This window comes from Pyrus communis, chromosome 9 (assembly GCF_963583255.1).
Source record: "Pyrus communis chromosome 9, drPyrComm1.1, whole genome shotgun sequence".
Lineage (NCBI taxonomy): Eukaryota > Viridiplantae > Streptophyta > Magnoliopsida > Rosales > Rosaceae > Pyrus > Pyrus communis.
This window is the reverse complement of record NC_084811.1, coordinates 19,334,039-19,356,376: the sequence shown is the minus strand read 5'-3', so window position 1 is coordinate 19,356,376 and position 22,338 is coordinate 19,334,039. Positions and strand designations below refer to the sequence as shown.

Genomic DNA, 22,338 nt, shown 5'->3' with positions numbered 1-22,338 from the left:
GGAAGAATGGGACTGAGGAACTACTGGGAGTGGGATGGCAGAGTGGGCGGGGCGGTGAAGTTGCTACAGCAAAAAGGGAGACAAGCGAGCAGCCAGAACAGGTGTGAGACGATAGAGAAAGGTGAGCAAAACGGCGTCGTTTAGGAAGTTTTACTTGAAAAACCAGTTTTATATATGACCGCATGCTCAGTATAGAACGGTGGATATTGATTGGTCTGGAAGAGTTCCGGAGAGAATCCGTGTCGCCTTTGCCGTTTGCTGCCGAAAGCCACCCATCCACCACACCACTCCCACTCTCTCTCTCTTCTCTCTCTCTTACAAAGAGAGATGCTCGGCTGTCTGGCTGGTGCTCCTGCCGCCACAACACCCAACGCGGCCGCCACCACAACCTCCTGTATTATTCCGAACACCAATCTTCTTCTTTAACGTTATGAAATTCAGTTTCCCCCGACCACATTTCTCTATTTCTTGTCTTCTGGTATGTGTGTGTGTGTGTGTACATTTATTTATCTCATGTGTGTTTGTGGATATATGCAATGTCTCCCTCTTTGTGGGATACAGTATTGCTCAGGCAGGAGCTCATATCTGCTGCACTCAAGTTGCAGAACACTTAAAGTCATGGCAGCGGCTGGGGAGACCCTTACAGTTACAAACCCTGACTCTCAACCCCTCGCTCCGTCTCCGGTTTGATTATTTTGTTGCGTCGTGCGATTTTTCAAAGGGCTAACTACATTTCACGCCCTTTCGACGGTTGGGGGTGGTATTCAAGATAGGTCATGAAGTTTCAATTTTTCTTTGGTCGGATTATCATTCATTAAAAATTGATGACATGGTAATCGTGAGACGTTTATAGGGGGCAAATGTATTGCACCACTTTGACAAAAACACTCATCAATCTAGTTGAGGTTTAGACGTTCAAAGAGACAAAATATATATATATTGAACAATTACAAAACCGCATGGTGCAAAATGTGAAAAATGTAGTTAGCCATTTTTAAAATTTAAGTTGTGTTTTAAAAGATAATTATGCAATATATTTATCTTATTAAAAAATATACTTCCAAGAGAGAATTTGTGTGAGTTTGATGGTTGTATATGTGCCTATGTATGCATGTCTGTGCTATATGAATTTGGTTTCTCTTGCTTTCGTTATTTTTCTTCTTTATTTTTTGTGATTCATGTGATTAAATCTTTGTTTCAGGTAATAGGCAGGCTCAGATATCATTATCAGACAAGAAGGATCTTGCTGTCTTAGGGAATGGCCTTCAGAACTTGGGTTAATTTGAGGAACCTACTTTGTTTTATTAAAATCTTGTTACATTTGCCGCAGTTTTTTAAGGATCATTACTTCATAATGTGTCCTTATTTTCTTTTGCAAAGAAACCTTCAATTAGGGAGCTCTTGTTGTAAATCATTGTCTTTTACCTGTTAGTCAGCTTGAAAATAGTCATGTCATGTTTAAGATTTTCACTCTCAATAGTTACATACAAGTCTATATAACATATTTTCAATTTCATTTCAATAGAAAACACTTATCTCCACTTAAGTGGCTGGCAAGTGCCATATTCCTTTAAATTTGGTTGTTTTCGAAAACTGTAGATATAAAATTGTTTCGACAGGAGGAACGGCATTTGCTTTAGAAAGTGCTGGACTGTCAGTAACTAAAGTGGGAGAACTTACTTGTTTCCATGAGATGGTGTTGACCCTAAAAATTACAAAGCCTACGTGGTGCGTAGGCCGAGTAACTAATAAGCTAACTACGTCATTCGGTTGAATGCAGGGCGTGCCAACTCGTCGGCCAAGCTTGGCCGAGGAGTAAAATTTGTTGATGTTGCGTTGAGTGCGCAGTTGACTTCTTGATTTTGCCACTGCGGCCGAGGAAGGAAAAAAATCTCGGCCTTTGGATTCTCGAGCCTGAAGACAAGGCTGCTAATTTTGCGAAGTTCACGAATCGTTGGCGTCAGATTTGGTCACGGTGATTATCTTCGTGAGAGTATAAACACGTCGAATTGACACCAAACTATATGGACACAAGTATTCAAAGGTAATGTGTGTCATGATGGTAAATGTGGTTCGGCCCTCAGAATGCTGAACTCTGATCATCCAGCTTTTCCATAAGAGATGAACTCACTTGGGAGTATCCAATCATAAAACCACTCGGTGTTTAATGCGCCAAATGTCGTAACTCATAACACCTTACTTCGCCGAAAAGGCTAATAAGATGACCTCTGCCAATAAGGATCCGAAAACCCTTCTCGACCGAGACTTAGATAGATAACCAGTCGGCCTCGACGCAGTGCTGTTTATCCAAACTGAAGGTGCTTCGCGGTCGGCTGATTCTACGGCAACAATGCTATTTATCCAAATTGAAGGTGTTCGCCGGTTACCTTCACAGTGCTGTTTATCCAAACTAAAGATGTGTCGGCAGAAAAAGAAAATAAAAAAAATCTCAAGGTGTTTGAGAGGTTTGCGCAGGGCAATTATGTGTTGAATTGGAGGTCCCTCGATTGTTACATGATGTCTTGTATTTATAGCACCAAATCCTCCTTGAGATCGAGTCAAAATCATATCTAGATTGGACTTCTTGTTCTGTTCCAACTCCACTTCGACCAATCCTACCCCTATTAGGACTTTGAACTCACCCCCTTTTTGAGGCCATATTCATTGTTGGTCGAGAATCCAAATTGCACTAGGACTTCTTTGACCCCTTGCTCATCCGAACTACTCCTTTTTGCGATAGGAGTCGACCATCCTTGTTGAATGGCCTGGGACCACCAGGCAGCCCATAGTATATTTGAAACAGCTTTGGGCCGAACATAAACCTTCACTCGACCCAATAATATTATTTTGGGCCCAAACATTGCCCCCTTGCTTCTGAGGTCCTTAGCCAAGAATCCTTAGCCGATTTCGACCTTGAAGAAGCGAACTCTACGAGATACCTATGGGATAACGAAAAGCCTCACACGTCTCATCCATCGAGTGCATTTATAAAGTGTGATCACACGACCCAAATTCTCCTGCACGTCCTGCCGTGTTTCACTCCCTTGATTAACCTAGCAGCCCTCAATCATGATCCTCGAAAACATGCGCCAGCCAAAACGTCTCTTCCACATTAATACATTGATTCCACCGCAGCACGCAATCGTACGTCCTTGAACCATGGAAAGCTCGATCCTATCTTTGGAGAGTCCCAAAATATCCAAAATGATTAGGGATTTTCCCGGTCGATTTCGCCCTGAAATTTGAAAATCTAACGCTTTTGAAGATCAAAAGTTTGATCTTTCTTTTGAAATGCTTATAAATACCTGAATTTCCTTCATTCGCATTTTACGCCTTTAGAAACTTTGAACTTCCCTTCGCCATTCCTTCTTTTTCAAAACCATAAAGTTTCAAGCTCACATCTGAAAAACCTTCTTTAGACCCAGACGAATCTTTGAATCTTCATTGATGGCATCCTTCGTTTCTAAGCTCTCTAAGGAATGCAACAAATGCAAGAAGATTATTGATCGATGCTCAATCAAGACCATACGCTTTGAAAGCGATATGAGCACCACTCACCGGATCCTTGCTCTATTTTTCAAAGATGCAGTACCACCATCCATCACCTGACTTTTCAAGGATCAATGCTTAACACCCTTACTGCAAGGGTTTGAATGGTTGAAGTGGGATTTGGCAAGACCCCAAAGTTCCTGGCCTTCGACCACTGCAACCTGGGCAACTTGGGTTGCATGAATAGAGAGAATCTTCAGTGAACAATGGAAGGCTCTTGGCATTTACGACGCCATTCGCCTTTCATCCATGGAAATTGTCATGGACAAAGAGCTTCTTATCGCGACCTCAAGCTTCTGGTGCTCGGCCACCAATACTATGGTCCTCCCTTTTGGCCCTGTTGGTCTTACTATTCTCGACGTTATTGCCATCTTGGGGACTTTTCCCTTTGGTATACCAGTTGACGCCACCCTCTCTGGGTATCCGTCAAATCTTGACCTGAAGGTGCTCTTTGATAAACGGGAGCTCGAAGCGCTGAGCGGAAAAGGTCAAGCACTTTCAAAGGAAGAAGTTCAGAAACTACACAAAAACTTCTTCAACTACAACACCCTTTATCTTCACTTTGCCGGCCGAGGAGAAAAAAACCTGCGAGAGGAAGAACACGAGGCTTTCCTTTTCTAGTGGTACAACAAATTTATTTGTTGTACCAAGTCCAATAAATGTTTGGTTGAAAACATGCCGGTAGCCGAAACCCTGGCTAGCGGACATACACTGGCGCTTAGCCTGGCCATTCTTGCTAATCTTTTGCGCTGCCTGACCGAGATGACCTTCCACAAGATTGATCCACACCAGAACGGCCCCCTTTGGGTCTTCCAACTCTGGTTGTAGGTCTACTTTGCTCCCCTTCGGCCAGAGATTGTCAATTTCTCGCCCACTGAAGCACTCGATCTTCAACTGGCCTCTCAGCCGACATCCTCACCAGGCCGAAGAAGTGTTTAAATACTTCTTCAGCCTCGACGTTCTCTCCAACGATGAGTTCTTGATTTGCCGCCGTCGAGAATATCCATCGTCAATCAACCTTTCCACATCTGCATGGAATGCAGATGAAGATGTTGATCTCCGTCAATCCTGGGGATCGTTCATGCTTACCCACGACCTTCCTCTCGGCTGCAATGCTCATCGAGCAGGCTAGGAAGTATACCACCCCCACTTCACCGCTCGACAGCTCGGCTATCTCCAGGGCTGCTCGACACCTCTTCTATCCTCTCACTCTCTCCTAAGCCGATGACGCCTATCTAGTTTTTCAGAGAGGGAATGTACGGACGCCAAGAAGGAGTTTCAGGAACGATGCCAAAAGTTCTGTCTTCGACCAATTATTCCAGAAACCCTCAGTACTGACATTTTCGGTGATAGGTGGGAGGAGTATATCCAGAACTTTTTTAGCGCTCCAGTCGAAGAGGTCATTAACAAGATCTTTAGCGACCGCAACGACCGACCAAATAGGGCTCTTGCTCTCCAGACCAAAGGGACAACTCAAGATATATGGTTACCTTTACCTCCTCTTTGTAAACCGTCATTCGAATTTTTATTAACTTGGTTTCACTTTCTCAAGCAGTCGAGTGCTGAAAACAGTATAAGTGGTGGCTTCAGTCACGGCCAAGAAAAAATTAATCCCTTCTTCCAAGACAAGCAAATGAGCTCACTAGGAGACTGAGACGGCAGGTGCAGCCCCTCGTCCTTCAAAACGTGTCAACAAATTGGCAAAGAAAGGGGAATGGGAAATCCATGTCATCTCTAGTCAGTCGACAGGAACGACCACTTCTAATGTTTCTCATTCTATTCCTACCGTACGCACTTCGACGGTCGTGCAACCATCTCTGATTGGCCAGCTGCCCAAAGCTCGACCCGTCCCTCCAGTTATGATCGAACCAGCAGCTGCCTCGCTGGTTGACAAAACGATAGCTCCGAAGTCGACTGAGCCAGCCACTGCTCCGCCAGTCGAGGAAGCGACAACTTTGAGGCCAGTCATTGCCCCAATCTTGGAGGATGTGGCTTCATCGGTGAAGAAAACTTCTTCCAAAAATCCAAAACAGTCAGCAATCATCCTGGAAGAGGTATGACTATGTCGCTAGTGATCTTCTTCATTTTATTAGATTTACAAGTCTTAACAACTTTTTATTTCAGGATGATGATGACGACGAGGGTGATGAGATCCCGCTGGTGAGTCGCCCTCGACCAACCAAGCTTCCTTCTGCCAATCTTCCTCCCGTGGTCGAGGCGGCTGTTCAACCGGATCCTCTTGTGGCCGATCGTGGGAAAATACCCCTGGTCGAGCCTGAGGCAACGGAGGAAATGCCGCTCCATCCACAAGACCAAAACCTCGACATTCCTCCACAAGAAGTTACCTTGGCTTTTGTAAGGATCAATCCCCTTTCTTCATTAATTTTACTATAACGCGTTTGAACTCAGGAAAATATTAAATGTTAGTGTCCGATCGTTCATTTCACCGACAATTCTATGCGCCGAAGGGCGTTATCTACATTTTCCTAGGTTCTCTAGGTTCGAGCAATGAACCAGAGAACATGGCTGAAGTATTCTCTCGGCAGGTTTAGAAACAAATTCCCTCTGTTATGCATTCCTTATAATTTTCCTTTTGCTTACAAATTTTCTTTTTCTGTGCAGCCTTCATGGGAGGTCGAGCTTGACGCCTTGATTGCAACTACATCGGGAGCGAATGGCTCTTCAACGACCGTAACCAAACCTTCCGTGTCAACGGTCGAACTAGATGCCTTCGTCAAGTTACAGGAACTACTGTCCCTTTCGACGTCACAAATTCTTGAATGCTAGGGCCTCGACTCCGTAGGGGCATATCTGAACGATCTTGCGGCTGATGGTCAGCTAAGCAATGAAGCCATTACTCGAGTATCTTCTACTCTGGAACGAACTCGAGAATATTTCAGTATTTTCGAGAGAGCCCTTCAGGCCGAAGACGACTTGAAAGCTGCGATGGTTGTTCAAGAAACTTTACGTCCACGGGTCGACATGCTTAAGACGAAAAAGGAAGCGCTAGCCGACCTCGATCGTCAAATTACCGAACTTCAAAACCGGAGGTTGGAGTTGCTTTCAAGCTAGCAAGAGATTTCGAGTCTAGTGGTAAATCTTGCTTGACTGAATATGCGGCTAGTGTGCGGCATGTCAAGCAGCTGAAGATGGACAAGAGGAATCGGCAGGCCGAGGTCACGATGAGTGAGGTGAGGTGGTTGGAATTGAAGGCTGTTCTTGAAACTCTCATTCACTCCTCACCTTAGGGACATTTAGCTATAAATGAATCGACCATCTGTACTTGTATACTCGTTTTTGCGAGCTTATTAATGAAATAAACTATTCTTGCATCTCCCACGTGACCGAATAATACTTCTTTAAAAATTTCCCATTGATTGGTAATTTGTGAATTAAACCGGTTCGGTCTCTAAGATGATATGCCCCCCTTGCTGAGAACTTTATGTACGACGAACGGCCCTTCCCAATTCGGTGACTATTTACCGAACCTGGGGTCTTTAATTCCTGTGGGCAGCACAGTTTTCCAAACTAATTCTCCCTTGCCGAACATTTTCTGTCTAACCTGTTGATTATAGATGGATAGGTGTAGAGCATGCTACAAATATTCTTTTTAACCGTCGAGGATACCAAATCTTAACAGTCGTTCAAGTTGTGGGTTTCGGCCAAGAGGAGTCTACCAAAGATCACCAATAATCAATAATCACATGATTTAGAAGATGTGAAAATCAGCCGAGCCATGTGGCCGAGGACTACTGAGAAACCACCGCCGAATAAAAATGCATTCGACACTAAAATTCCAATCCTTCAGCCCAGCACACCATCTTGTCACCCCCCCTTATTTTCTTAGGTATCGGCTGAAAAACCGAATGGTTAAGAAAATAATTTATTCATTATATATATATATATATATATATATATATATATATATATTAGCAAACGAAAATAAAAGTGGCCGAACCATAAAGTGGAAGAGGCCAACGATGTTTTATTCCGAGCCGAGATCTTTTTACATCAAAATTCTCAAATTGATTTCGCTCTAGGCCAAGAAAAGAATTTTCTCCAATTATTTTTGACTCGGCGGAATATTTTTCATTTTCGGCCGCCGAATGTGTTGGACAATTATTATGCCCCCCATGCATAATAATTTCACCAATTTCGGCTTTTAACCCGAACAACTGAGCCGAACGAGATTGCTCCATATCTGCTTTATCACCAATAATCATATCGATTGGTGTGGTTTGTTCAACTGAAACCATGAATTGGTCTTGTTCGTCATTAGAACTAGGGGTGGTTCGGTATGGGATACCATACCGAAACTAGTATCCCGAATTCCAAACCAAAATTTTTCGGGACGGGAATTTGAAGACCAATCCCAAACCAAATTTTCGGAAATCCCAAATTTCGGGAATCCCAAAATATTTTCAGGATTTTGGGACAAATCGGGAATCCCAAATTGAAATATGAAATTATGAATTGTTCTTCAAATATATAATTCAAGAACACATTCATGAACTAGGAATTTCATTTCATTCACACTACCATTTAATTGAACACTGGCATGCCTGACTGTTTTTATCATAGTCAAAATTCAAATTAATTAAACCCTTTTTGCAATATGTTGAGAGACAAAAGAATCAAGCCTTCTAAAATCATCAGCCATGGCAGCAGCAATAATAAAATCCACATGAATATCAAACAAAACATGAAAAATATGCAAGGTGTAGGGCATTCCAGGTTGCAGAGCATGAATTAGAAACTACTAGCATCAATTATAAAAGAATAATATATATATATATATAATAATTAATATTATATATTTTTGGTTTGGTATGGGATTCCCGAAATATCGAGAAGCCAATCCCGAATCCCATACCGAAATTTTGAGATCGGTTCGGGATAGCATCCCGAAAATTTCGGGAATTTCGGTTTGGAAAATTTTTGGTTTGGGATCGGGATTTTTTTGGTTCGGTTCGGGATTTTTGGGAAATTTTTCCACCCCTAATTAGAACACTTTTCTGACGAATTATTTTCTGAGTCAATTTTTGGCTCAGAAACTTGAACATTTTCTTCTAGGCCTACCACACTTTCAGCCTCAACCGAAAAAATAGGAGGCCTAGGTCTTGGCCGACCATATTTTCAGTCTCGACCGAAAAAATAGGTGGCCTTTGTTCTTCGGCCAAAGTAACAATTTTCTTAAGCCAATGTCTGATTACGGCCGGAGCGGAAAATTGCCCCCCGATCTTTTCAACCAACCATCCTCAAATGGAGTCGATTTGTAGTCGAAAACGTAAGGAAAATATTTTCCATCTAGCCAGGTATTAAATCGAGCCTTGTCTTCGTTTACCCATTGCTCTTGCAGGGTAATAGGATCTTTTATTCTCAACATGTAAGCGAATGACTTTTGCATCTTTGTATGGCCACGAAGAATTTTTTCCACTTCCAAAGATCTTTTTTGTTCCTCATTGTGTTTTTTCAATTCCTCTAGGAGCTCGTACAATCGGCTACGTGGAGCCGGATTGGAATCTTGATATATAAAATGAACTTCGTAGTTTTAGCACTGGGTCCCAATGGTTGTGCCAAAATGTTGACCCTAAAAATTACAAAGCTTACGTGATGCGCAGGCCGAGAAACTAATAAGCTAACTACATCTTTCGGTTGAATGCAGGGCTTGCCAACTCGTCGGCTGAGCTCGGCTGAGGAGTAAAATTTGTTGATGTTGCGTTGAGTGCACTGCTGACTTCTTGATCTTGCGACTGCGGCCGAGGAAGGAACAAATCTCGACCTTTGGATTCTCGAGCCTGAAGACAAGGTTACTAGTTCTGCGAAGTTCATGAATCGTCGGCGTCAGATTCGGTCACGGTGATTATATTCGTGAGAGTATAAGCACGTCGAATCGACACCAAACTATATGGACACAAGTATTCAAAGGTAATGTGTGTCTTGATGGTAAATGTGGTTCGGCCCTCAGAATGCCGAACTCTGAAACTCACTTGGCGTTTAATGTGGTTCGGTCCAATCATAAAACCACTCGGCGTTTAATGCGTCGAATGTCGTAACTCGTAACACCTTACTTCACGAAAAGGTTAATAAGATAACCTCTGCCAATAAGGATCTGGAAACCCTTCTCGACCGAGACTTGGATAGATAACCAGTCGGCCTCGATGCAGTGCCATTTATCCAAACTGAAGGTGCTTCGCGGTCGGCTGATTCTACGGCAACAATACTGTTTATCCAAACTGAAGGTGTTCCTCGGTTGCCTACACAGTGCTGTTTATCCAAACTGAAGATGTGTCGGCGGAAAAAGAAAATAAAAAAATCTCAAGGTGTTTGAGAAGTTTGCGCAGGGCAATTGTGTGTTGAATTGGAGGTCCCTCGATTGTTGCATGATGTCTTGTATTTATAGCACCAAATCCTCCTTGAGATCGAGTCAAAATCATATCTGGATTGGGACTTCTTGTTCTGTTCCAACTCTACTTCGACCAATCCTACCCCTATTAGGACTTTGAACTCACCCCCTTTTTGAGGCCATGTTCATTGTTGGTCGAGAATCCAAATTGCACTAGGACTTCTTTGACCCCTTTGCTCATCTGAACTACTCCTTCTTGTGATAGGACTCGACCATCCTTGTTGAATGGCCCGAGACCACCAGGCAGCCCATAGTATATTTGAAACAGCTTTGGGCCGAACATAAACTTACACTCGGCCCAATAATATTATTTTGGGCCCAAACAGATGGTAGGCAAGTTATTTTTCTCTGGAAATTACGTATCTCATCCATCACTTTATGAAATATTTAATGTTGGGCATATTAACTCTGTTATGCATATTAAAACATGACTAAGATTGTGTTACAGCTTGATGGTTGTGTAAAAACTTTACACCCTAACGTACATGGGGGTATTCTTGCTAGAAGAGACGAAACGCATCACATGGAAGCTCTTAGTAAACATGGAATTGGTGAGTTTCTGCTGTGAATTCTTTTACCATGCTTGCACGACACACACACACACACACACACACACTCTCTCATTCTCTCTTTGTGTGAATATATTGTAACAATAATAATTTACTTCAAAATATTTGTACAGGTACAATTGATGTGGTTGTGGTGAATTTATACCCCCTTTACGACAAAGTTACTTCAAAGGGAGGAATAGATTTTGAAGACGGAATTGAGAATATAGATATTGGTGGTCCTACCATGAAAAGAGCAGCTGCAAAGGTTGTTTATCTGAATGGAAATGGTAGCATATTGTTGTTCTATAATTTTATAAATCATAATAGGTTTTGCTTTTCAGAATCATTGTCATGAACCAAATATTCTCATTGAACTTGCTATTTCGTAATTCTCTCGTTTTATTTATCCAAGTGAATCTCATTTAGTAGATATCTAGATATGAACTCTGTGCTGCATCCTTGGTGCTAGTATTCAATCCAACACCATCTGCAGAAATCTTGATACATATTGATCCGAGAAACAATGAAACATATCGATTCTGCTTTTGGCCTAACAGGGAATGTGACATACATTTTTAACACGATCCTTATATTACTGCTTATTTTTGTTTAATGCTGGGACATCTTTTTTTATTTTTATTGTTCAATATATCGCCCATAATCTGCTTTCTCAAACACAATCCTTGTATCACTAGTAGTACCTAAATTTGTCTCATTATCTTTATCTGATGTTCCAAGTTAAATATGTTTGTCAAACAGAATCACAAAGATGTCTTGGTGGTGGTTGATTCAGAAGACTATCTTGCACTTCTAGAATTTCTTAAGGGAGACAAGGATGATCAACATTTCCGAAGGAAGCTTGCATGGAAGGCTTTCCAGCATGTTGCTTCTTATGATTCTGCAGTTTCAGAATGGCTTTGGAAGCAGACTTCTGAAGGTATTACGTCTTTGATGGTCATGTTTTTAGTTATAAATTTACTTTGATAAGACAAGGATTATAGCTTTACTTTTATTTACATATTTGTGAATTTAATATCTAAGTAGACATTAGAGTCAGAATTAACATGCCAAATCGTCAAGTAGGATGCAATTTATTGAGCAAACAATTTTAGATTCATAAAAATGAATTAGGAGTAAGCGGAAAATGACCTTTAAGAGAGAAGAGGGAGTTTCATCAAGAAGATTGTAATAATGCACCATTTTGATGTTCATGATATAGCGCGAGGAATTACCTTCGGGGATGGTGAGAGAGAGGGAGGGGGTACAAAGACCATGGGGACGGGTGGGTTTTCTTTTTGTTTTGTTGGGGGGGGGGTGTTGGTATTTAACAGTTTACTAACTCAACACCAAATGATGTAGGTGATAGGTTTACAAACTCTATCACACCTCTCACTTACACTCTCAATAATATTGGACAAACGAAAGGGAATAACAAGCTTGGGGATAACAAACACTTTGAAATATTAGAAAGAGGGTTTACAACTCTTTTGGAGCTTACAAGCTGAAATGGAAATGGGAATTGGATTTAATGTTTCGGATGATACACTCACTGATTTAAAGCCTTACGAGAGGCTTATTTATACATTCCAAACAGCAAAGAACCACTCAAGTGCTTTAAATAAAAAAATACAACAACACATACAACCATTCAAACAGATCAAATGACCTTAGAACAATTTGGCACACACACATGCAGCGACAGATGGTGATTACCATCTTTACACCCTTTCACATATGCACCAGCTGCTAGACACTTTTATACACATGCTCTGCATCATTCCTTGCTGTCTTTCAATACCTTTCGTCTAGCACATGGAGGAGACTTTGTTCTTTGTAGCTGGAAAGAAACAAACAGCTAGCAGCAACATTTTACAACCTGTTTTGATTTGAATTTCCAACACACCTCCTCAAATCAAAACGCCTTCATTCCTAGCATTTCACGCAGTAGCCGGAATGATTCAATTGGCAATGGCTTTGTGAAGATGTCTGCCACTTGTTCCCTGGTGTGACAGTAGACAAGTTCAATTGTCTTTTGCTTCACATGGTCCCTCAGAAAATGGAACCTGGTATCGATGTGCTTGCTCCTTCCATGTTGGACTGGATTCTTAGCAAGCTTGATGGCTGAAATGTTATCCACATGAATCAAGGTCGATTCTTCTTGTGAATGACACACTGATTTCAACAGATTCCTTAACCAAATTGCCTCACACACGGTTGAGGCTACAGCTACATACTCGGCTTCACATGATGACAAGGCAACGATTGACTGCTTCTTTGAAGTCCACGAGAAAGCTGCTGAACCTAGAAAAAAGGCATAGCCAGTTGTGCTTTTCCTTTCATCTTGGTCACCTCCCCAATCACTATCCGAATAGCCATATAATTTTGTATCTTCACCAAAATTATAAAATAGACCAAAGTTTAGAGTACCTTTTATGTACCTTAGAATTCTCTTGACAGCAAGCCAATGAGACTCCCTTGGTGTTTCCATGTATCGACTTACAAGTCCAACACCATAAAACTATGTCTGGTCTTGTGATTGTGAGGTACCTTAGGCTTCCAACGAGGCTTTTGTACACTGTTGAGTTTACAAACTCACCCTCTCCTCCTTTGGACAGCTTCAATCCAGTTGCGACTGGGGTATTGACAGTGTTGCACTTGTCCATATTGAACTTCTTCAATATGTCTCTCATGTACCTTTGTTGAGAGATGTAGATGCCATCACTTTCTTGCTTCACTTCTATGCCAAGAAAGTATGACATTAATCCATTGTCAGTCATCTCGAACTCACTGAACATTGATTGCTTGAACTCATGAAACATTGCCTCATTGTTTCCTGTAAACAATAAATCATCTACATAGAGACAAATAATTAAGAACTCCCCTTTTTCACCATTCTTCATGTAAACTGAATGCTCGTATGGACATTTCTGAAATCCATTTTGGTGAAGGTAGTTGTCGATCCTTGAGTTCCAAGCTCGTGGTGCTTGCTTGAGGCCGTACAAAGCCTTCTTCAAACGATACACCTTATCTTCTTCTCCTTGTACTTGGAAGCCTTCCGGTTGTTCCACGTACACTTCTTCCTCAAGTACTCCATTAAGGAAGGCTGACTTGACATCTAGTTGATAAATTTTCCATTTATGATGTGCGGCAAGAGAGATTAGCAATCTTACCGTGTCAAGTCTCGCAACTGGAGCATAGACTTCATCATAGTCCACTCCATACTTCTGTTTGTAGCCCTTTGCTACAAGCCTTGATTTGTACCGATCCACACTTCCATCTGCAGTGCGTTTGATCTTGTACACCCATTTGACACCTATAACCTTCTGATTTGGTGGAAGTTTTGTCAACTTCCAGGTGTCATTCTTCTCGATGGCATGGATTTCTTCTTCCATGGCTTTCTTCCAATGATCCTCCTCCACAGCTTCATTGAATGATAGAGGTTCATGATCAGCATATAGGCAGAAAAGATTTGTTTCTTCTCCCTCTTCTTGTCCATAGATCTCAGTGAGACTCCTTAACCTTACTGGAGTTGATGAACTGCCTTCCTCACTGGATGTAGGACCACTCCTTGCATTTCTGTGCACTGGAGTTGTTGTGCCTATTTGAGTAGGTTGCAGCTCGACTAGTGGTACAACTTCTTGTTCTTCAAAGTTTGTGGGAAAAACCCTCTCCTTATTGACTTCTTTGTTGTTCCACTTCCATGTCTCTTCTTCACTGAAGATGACATCTCTACTAACCACTAGTTTGCTAGTTAGTGGGTTGTAGAGTTTGTAAGCTTTGGACTCTTCACTATAGCCCACAAACACACACTTTTCACCTCGATCATCGAGCTTCCTCCTCTTGGCTTCTGGAACTTGAGCATATGCAACACATCCAAAAATTTTGAGGTGTGTAACATTCGGCTTGTATCCACTCCAAGCCTCTTGTGGTGTCATCCTCTTGACACTCTTTGTTGGACATCGATTCAACAAATAAATCGAACAAGCTACAGCTTCTGCCCACAATTCTTTTGGCAAATTCTTCTCCTTAAGCATGGATCTTGTCATGTCAAGGATAGTTCGATTCTTCCTTTCAGCTATCCCATTTTGCTGTGGTGTATAGGCAGCAGTCATTTGATGCCTAATTCCTTGCTCCTTGCAGTATGCTTGGAACGCATTGGAGGTGTACTCTCCACCTCTATCTGATCTCACGGCCACAAATTTGTGGTTGCTCTCAGCCTCTGTAAATGCCCTGAATTCCTTGAAGACTCTTAGGGCAGCCGACTTTTCCTTAAGAAAATAAGCCCAAGTTTTTCTGCTAAAATCATCAATGAAGGTAATGAAGTATCTATTACCTCCATATGACATGGGATCTAATGGTCCACATATATCCGTGTGCACCAACTGCAGTGGTGCCCTTACTCTCCATGCATTACCAACAGGGAATGATAATCGTGTTTGCTTGCCAAGCACACAGCCTTCACATACTTGGTGTGTGGTTTCAATCTGGGGTAGACCACGCACCATTCCTCCACTTGACAACAATTTCAGGCCATTGAAATGAAGATGACCAAAACGAAGATGCCATCTCCACGACTCATTTTCAATCTCACCGATGTTACAACTCCCAATCTTTGTGTTTAACTTCAATGGGAACATACGGTTCTTTGACATTTGAACACGTGTTCCTTTGTTCTGCAGTATATGCGGCTTCTTGCTCGGCAGTGGGTACAACATACCCACCACTGACAACTTCCCACAACTCTTATGATCCAAACAAAGCTTTGAATTGGATACACCATCTTTCATAATTTTCTTTCTTCAATACGGGAACTTGGAGTTGCACTAGATTTGACGCCATAGCCACTGCACTTGCCAGAAAGGTATTCTGGCTCTGATACCAAATGTTGGTATTTGACAGTTTACTAACTCAACACCAAATGATGTGGGTGATAGGTTTACAAACTCTATCACACCTCTCACTTACACTCTCAATAATATTGGACAAACGAAAGGGAATAACAAGCTTGGGGATAACAAACACTTTGAAATATTAGAAAGAGGGTTTACAACTCTTTTGGAGCTTACAAGCTGAAATGGAAATGGGAATTGGATTTAATGTTTCGGATGATACACTCACTCATTTAAAGCCTTACGAGAGGCTTATTTATACATTCCAAACAGCAAAGAACCACTCAAGTGCTTTAAATAAAAAAATACAACAACACATACAACCATTCAAACAGATCAAATGAACTTAGAACAATCTGGCACACACACATGCAGCGACAGATGGTGATTACCATCTTTACACCCTTTCACATATGCACCAGCTGCTAGACACTTTTATACACATGCTCTGCATCATTCCTTGCTGTCTTTCAACACCTTTCGGCTAGCACATGGAGGAGACTTTGTTCTTTGTAGCTGGAAAGAAACAAACAGCTAGCAGCAACATTTTACAACCTGTTTTGATTTGAATTTCCAACAGGGGGGTTGGACCCCATAGACAGTACATTCTTTGAAATTGTACTTAAAACTAATTTTCTTGTGTCGCCCTTTTGTGATGGGATGCGTTGATTGACAAACTTCTTTTACTTTTTTTTTTTTTTTTTTTTTTTTTTTTTTTTTTTTTTTTTTTTTTTTTTTTCTGTTTTTGCAAGAGAAATTCCTTCAGAGCTTAACGGTGCCTATGTTGCTCAAAAGTCCCCTTCTCATCAGAGGGCTGCATTCTACGTTGACAAGAGTCTTTCTGAGGTGAATGCTGGGGGTATTGCAACTGATATCTGACACCATGGGAAGGTAAGATAGACATCTTCCTTTAGCTATTGGACTCCACTTAAAGTAAGGAATTGATAGTGATGACCATGCATCCTTATTTTTCTGAATCTTTAGTGGCATTTAGGTTGATAAGGAAACCTTGATACTTTTTTATTTGAAAGTATCGATCAAGATTGGAATATACACCCACTAAGAGACTCTAAGAAAAGACTTGGACTACTTGGATCTAACGGAAGACATGGCACAAAACCAAGCGCAGTGGCGTTTTAGGATTCATATAGCTGACCCTACTTAGTGAGATGAGGCTTTGTTGTTGTTGTTGTTGTTGTGGACATGCAAATCATTGGAAGTAGCATGTTGTTGAAAGGAGTGAGTTCATTAACATATTTGCTTTCCAATATTAATTTTTGACAGCAGCATGGTAGCACCATGTTTGGAGTTCTCTGATATTCTGAATGCTAATTGGTGGGAGGCAAAATATTTGAATTGTTGGGCTCTGTTTTGAATGTTTACAAATTAACCAGATCTCATCGGCTTTAAACCTTTTAGTTTCCGCATGCAGGAAATGTCATATAATAACTATTTAGATGCCGATGCGGCTTGGAATTGTGTGAGTTTCAGAGTCCTACCTGTGTAGTTGTAAAGCATACAAATCCTTGTGGACACAGCTTCACGTGATGATATTCTTGAAGCATACAGGCTTGCTGTCAAAGCAGATCCCGTGAGTGCCTTTGGTGGCATTGTATCGTTCAACATCGAGGTTGATGAGGTGAGTTGGAGTTTTGGGATCCGACCTGAATTTATGATATGAAATGAGATTGTGATTACCATGCACTTCCCAAAATGTTGTTCGCTGTTGAACTGCACTCAAGTTCTGGCACCGTGGTGAACTTGAATGCCAACTGATTTATTCTGAAAGGCTAGCCTTCAGAAGTTTAACTTGGTAATATATGTGCCTGTTTTGCAGTTTCTCCGTTTCCTAAATAAGTCAATTTTTTTGTGTTTCTAGGCTCTTGCTAAGGAAATCCAAGAGTTTAGAAGCCCGACAGATGGTGAAGCTCGGATGTTTTACGAGACTGTGGTTGCACCCAAGTACACAAAGAAGGCGCTTGAAATCCTCCGCGGAAAATCAAAGACTCTAATGATCCTTGGGGCAAGGAAAAATGAGAAGGGAAAGCTTTCACCTAGACAGGTTGGTGGTGGGTGGTTAGCCCAGGACTCGGATGATTTGACCCCCCAAGATATACAGTTCAAAGCTGTTTCTGAGAAGGCTCCACAAGAAAGTGAGCTTGCTGATGCAGAATTCGCATGGTTGTGCATCAAGCATGTTAAAAGCAATGCAATTGTTATAACAAAGGTTGTCGTTCTTTGTTTTACCCCGCGCCCTCACATTTAATATAGTTTCGGTAGGCTATTTTGAGGGTTTGCACTTTCGGACAAATATCTGATCCTTGACTTATGAGCAGAATAACTGCATGCTGGGCATGGGGAGTGGGCAGCCTAACCGCCTGGAGAGTTTAAGAATAGCCTTGAAGAAAGCTGGAGAAGAGGTTAAGGGTGCAGCTTTGGCCAGTGATGGCTTCTTCCCATTCGGTAATTACAAGATCATGCATCAACTTTTATTTATGTTATTTAACAGTGGAGCGCAAGACCAAGTTCAACGAAATCACTTTCTTCTTATGCTAAACTGAAAATACATGGAAGTACCTCTATAATAATCTGAATGATGCTCGTTTTACAAGCAGCATGGAAAGATGCAGTGGAAGAAGCCTGCCAAAGCGGAGTTTGTGTAATCACAGAACCCGGTGGGAGCATTAGAGATGGGGATGCTATAGACTGCTGTAACAAGTATGGAGTTGCACTTCTTTTCACAAACGTGAGGCATTTCAGGCATTGACAACGTTTTTGTCCTTGGTGCTTCGATACAAGGACCTTAGGTTCTCTCACGGAGAAGTTCCTGTAGACATGTTTGTTTGACATCGAGGCAAATCATAATTTTTTTCGTAATCTGAATGCGGATTTGAGGTACTATACGTTAATAACTTTGCTTCTTGTATATTGTTGATCTTTCTTGTTTTGTCGTTGTGCAAGTTGTTTTTCCTACTAGTGACTATTTGATGGAAATTGGGCAGGAAACCGATGTCTCGTTTAGAATATCCATCACAGTATGGCGTGAGGATATGAATAAGAGAGTGAGAACAATTGTACGTTGGCATTGAATTGCTCTGATAAGAAAGGGATTTGGTGAATATATAGAAATGAAATAACCTTTTTAGAGGAGTTGTATTCTCCACCCGTTGAATACAACTGTACTTTCACACATGATTACGCATATTGTGCAAACCATGTTATCATAATCACATTCCAACACTATTTAGCTGGGTCATGCTTGGTTTGGGTGAGCGAATTTCTTTGTTCACATCCCTTTTACATGCATGAGTAAAGGTGGGACGAAAAACATAAAACTGCCCTCTCCGATGTGAGGTTTTTAAGGGTGATTGGGAGAGCAATTTATCTTATTAAGCAACACAGGAAATTGGGAACCCCTTTTTGGTTTATTGAAAGGAGAATTTGGAATTCTAGAAGCCTTTTTTCGAAGGCTGAAAAAACTTTTCCCCTCTTTTCAAATATTCTATATTTTGCCTTTTTTTGTACTGAAGAAACTCAACTGATTGTTTAATTTAATTGGATTTACCCAAGAAGACCCTCTCAAGAACCAAAAAAAAAAAAAAAAAAGAAAAAGAAAAAACGAAAACAAAACTATAAACACGGAAAATTCCTGAAACAAGAAACAAGAATACGTGTACAAAATATATATTTTTGTGTTTAATGATTTTGGGGTTACAATCTCTTTGCAATTTGGTCCTCTGATTCTATCTTCGTAGGGTGTAGGTTTGTGGATGAGCTGTTGATCCAAAGGGCCGTCGGGGCTTGATCTAGGGATGAACAGTTGATGAACGGATCTTCGAGGGCTTTTGGGCTTGATCTTGAAGGCTGGGTGTATGGATTTCTTCAAGGGCTTTTTGGGCTTGATCTTGAAGGTTGATGGATGAGCGGATCTTCAAGGGCTTTTGGGCTTAATCTTAAAGAAACGATTGGATGTGTGGATTTGTTGAGGTTGTTGATCTAAATGGCCGTTGGGGCTTGATCTTAGGATGAACGGATGATGAATGATGAACACTTCTCTTCAGATTTGACGAAGAACGAAGATAGCTTTCTTGGTCCTTCGAGATTTGCTTGAGAGCTTTAGAGTTTCAAAGCTTCAAAGTTTTGGTGTAATGTAAATTCCTTTCTTTCTTTTCTTCCTTTCTTTCTTTCTTTCTTTCTTTTTTTGAATGCCTTGGCTTCCTATTTATAGAATTCCAAAACTTGATTTTTGGATTTAAATAATCAGATGAAATAAATCATTTCTGCCAGGTATTGACACGTGTCCTATTTGATGACTTTTCCAATTTATTTCGATTTTTCGTTGAGTCACACGCTACATGTAAAATTTATGTGACACGTGAGCATTGAAATTTTAATTATTGGTCAACATTTATTTCACCGAAATTTCGATGTCTACAAATGCCCCCACTTCAAGGTGCGTCGTAGACATGTGCTTGTCACGTGTAGAAGATGCGTTTTGAAGTCCCTTAATGTAGATGTCAACCCAAGGGCCGTCGGGGCTTGATCTTGAATTGGGCTGGAAATTTCTTCAAGGGCCATCGAGGCTTGATCTTGAGTTCGACTGGAAGATTTTCTGGTTTCCTCCAATCGTTGATTTTCCACAGGCTTAATCTTGAACTGGGCTGGAGGATTCTTTTGGTTTCCTCCAATCGTTGATTTTCCTTTGTGCTACTCTTGAACTGGGCAGCAGGATTCTTTTGGTCTCCCCCGAAGGTCTGAGCTTACTCCTTTTTTCTGTTTCTTTGTTCAATCTCTCCAATTCGTATTGAAGAGGGTTAGAGGATAGCTCAGCATATGCAGTTGTTGCTTGTCTCCACATGCTTCAATGTATCATTTTCACTTGCCTTACTTGCTCCCATTTGCAGAAGTAGTCCCTTCTCTGGAAGTGTATCAACCGTTGAAGATGACTACTCGAGAGCAACGCTAGGTAAGCAACCAGGGAATAGATTCCAGGCAGTCGGTTCCAGATCGGAAGACTGACTCCAAGTGCCGGCTGATTGCTTCTTTCACTTTGCCATGCGAGTAAGAACAAGGACAAAGAAAAAAACAGGGAAAGAGCATGATATGAGATACCTTTGCTTTCGAAGAAGCAGCGAATGAATCAGCACATATATTTGTTGTGCTTGTCTCCACATGCTTCGATGTATCATTTTCACTTGCCTTACTTGCTCCCTTTGCAGAAGTGGTATTTCCTTATGCAAGTTTAGCATCTTCTCTTGTAGTATTTGTCCTCTGATGCAGGAGTGGAATGCAAACCTTGCATTTGAATGGACCATCACTTCTTGGTGGCAGTGCAAGTTTGAGTGGAGGTTCCGACATATTGCTTTCTCTGTCCTTGTCTTGGCAGGTGAGAACAAGGGCAAAGGAAAAGACAGGGAAAAAGCATGATATGAGATACCTTTGCTTTCGCCCTTGATGATATGAGATACTTTTGCTTTTGAAGAAGCAGCGAATGAATCAGCACATATATTTGTTGTGCTTGTCTCCACATGCTTCGATCTACCGTTTCCTCCTGCCTCATCTGTACTCCAGGCATCTGGTGTCTTCTTCGGGGAAGAAGAAAAAATTGAGTATTTCGAGAGGCTTTGCTGGGAGTGCGCCCTCAGAGGTGAGGAAGAGTTGGGCATTTTTTTTTTTTTTTGCAGGTCTGTCTTGCCATAAAAGATGAAGGTCGACATATATAGGGATAGCAAGTGGTGGTACTGTTCTTTTACCATTGTCGACAAAAGCTTTGATCCAGCAAATCAGAGTGATGACTCTTCGATTTCTGAACGAACGCCTCTTTGATTTCTGAGCTAGCGCCTCTTTGATTTATGAAGAAACGCCTCTTCGATTTCTGAACGGCAAGGAGTAGTGCGGATGCGGCTCTGTCAGAGATCTTTTGACAAAGTTGCACGCGTTTTCTGAAAAGCAGAGAAAGCGTCGCCGAACTTCACGCTTGTCGGCAAAAGTGTGTAGTTGCGATGATGACCTCCACGTGTTTTCAACTTTGTCAGAGATCTTTTGACAAAGTTGAATGCGTTTTCTGAAAAGCCGAGAGAGCGTCGCCGAACTTTACGCAGGAAATTCCGGTTTTTTGAATCGGTGGTCGTGTCGCCTTGGCTTTTTATAGAGGTATCGATCACCTCTAACATGCACACTTTGAAGATTGCCCATTCTTGAAAATCGTCTCCGGCCCTTTGAGATTTAACTCCATCCACCCTTCTCTTTGAACACCTTTGAAAAATGGCTAACCCATCTAACCTTTGCTTAGATTTGAGTCTCAGCAGCGATCTAGTTGCGCCGCGTCAGGCTAAGGTATGGTGCCCGTCTTTCTTATCTTCTAATGGTCCTCTTACAGGTGAAGACTCCATGATGACGGATGCAACAACAGCTACGATAGTAGCTAGGAACCTCCTCACTCCTAAAGATAGTAGGCTGCTTTCAGGACGGTCCGATGAGTTGGCCGTTCAAGAGTCCCTAGCTCTCAGCGTTCAGTGTGCGGGCTCTGTGTCCAACATGGGCCAACGCCTACTTGCTCGCTCCCGTCAAGTTGAATCGTTGATGGCAGAGGTGGAAAATCTCAAGCAAGAGATCAAACAGCTTAAGTACGAGAATAGAAGTTTGCACGTGCTTGCAAATAACTATTCGACAGGCATGAAGAGGAAGCTTGATGAGCTGCAAGAATCTGAAGGTCGGATTCAAAGTGACCGTCAAAGGTTTGCGGCTTATCTCCAGAGGCACCTTTTTCCTGGGTCATCCAGCGTTCCACCAAGTATTGAGGCCTCGAATGATCTATCTTCGATGCCACCTGCTTCGATGCCTCCCGCTCTGATGCTTCCCGCTCCTAGAGTTTTGCTAAGTAATGGGGCTTCACGTGAACATCCTTTGTGAAAGCTCCATCTTTTTTTTTTTTTTTTTTTTT

At 41.7% G+C, this 22,338-nt stretch overlaps 1 pseudogene; it reads left to right on the top strand.

Annotated features, from left to right (window-relative positions):
• Nucleotides 1–6: 6 nt before the first annotated feature.
• LOC137744466 (uncharacterized) lies at nucleotides 7–18,184 on the top strand (annotated as a pseudogene).
• The last annotated feature ends 4,154 nt before the right edge of the window (nucleotides 18,185–22,338 follow it).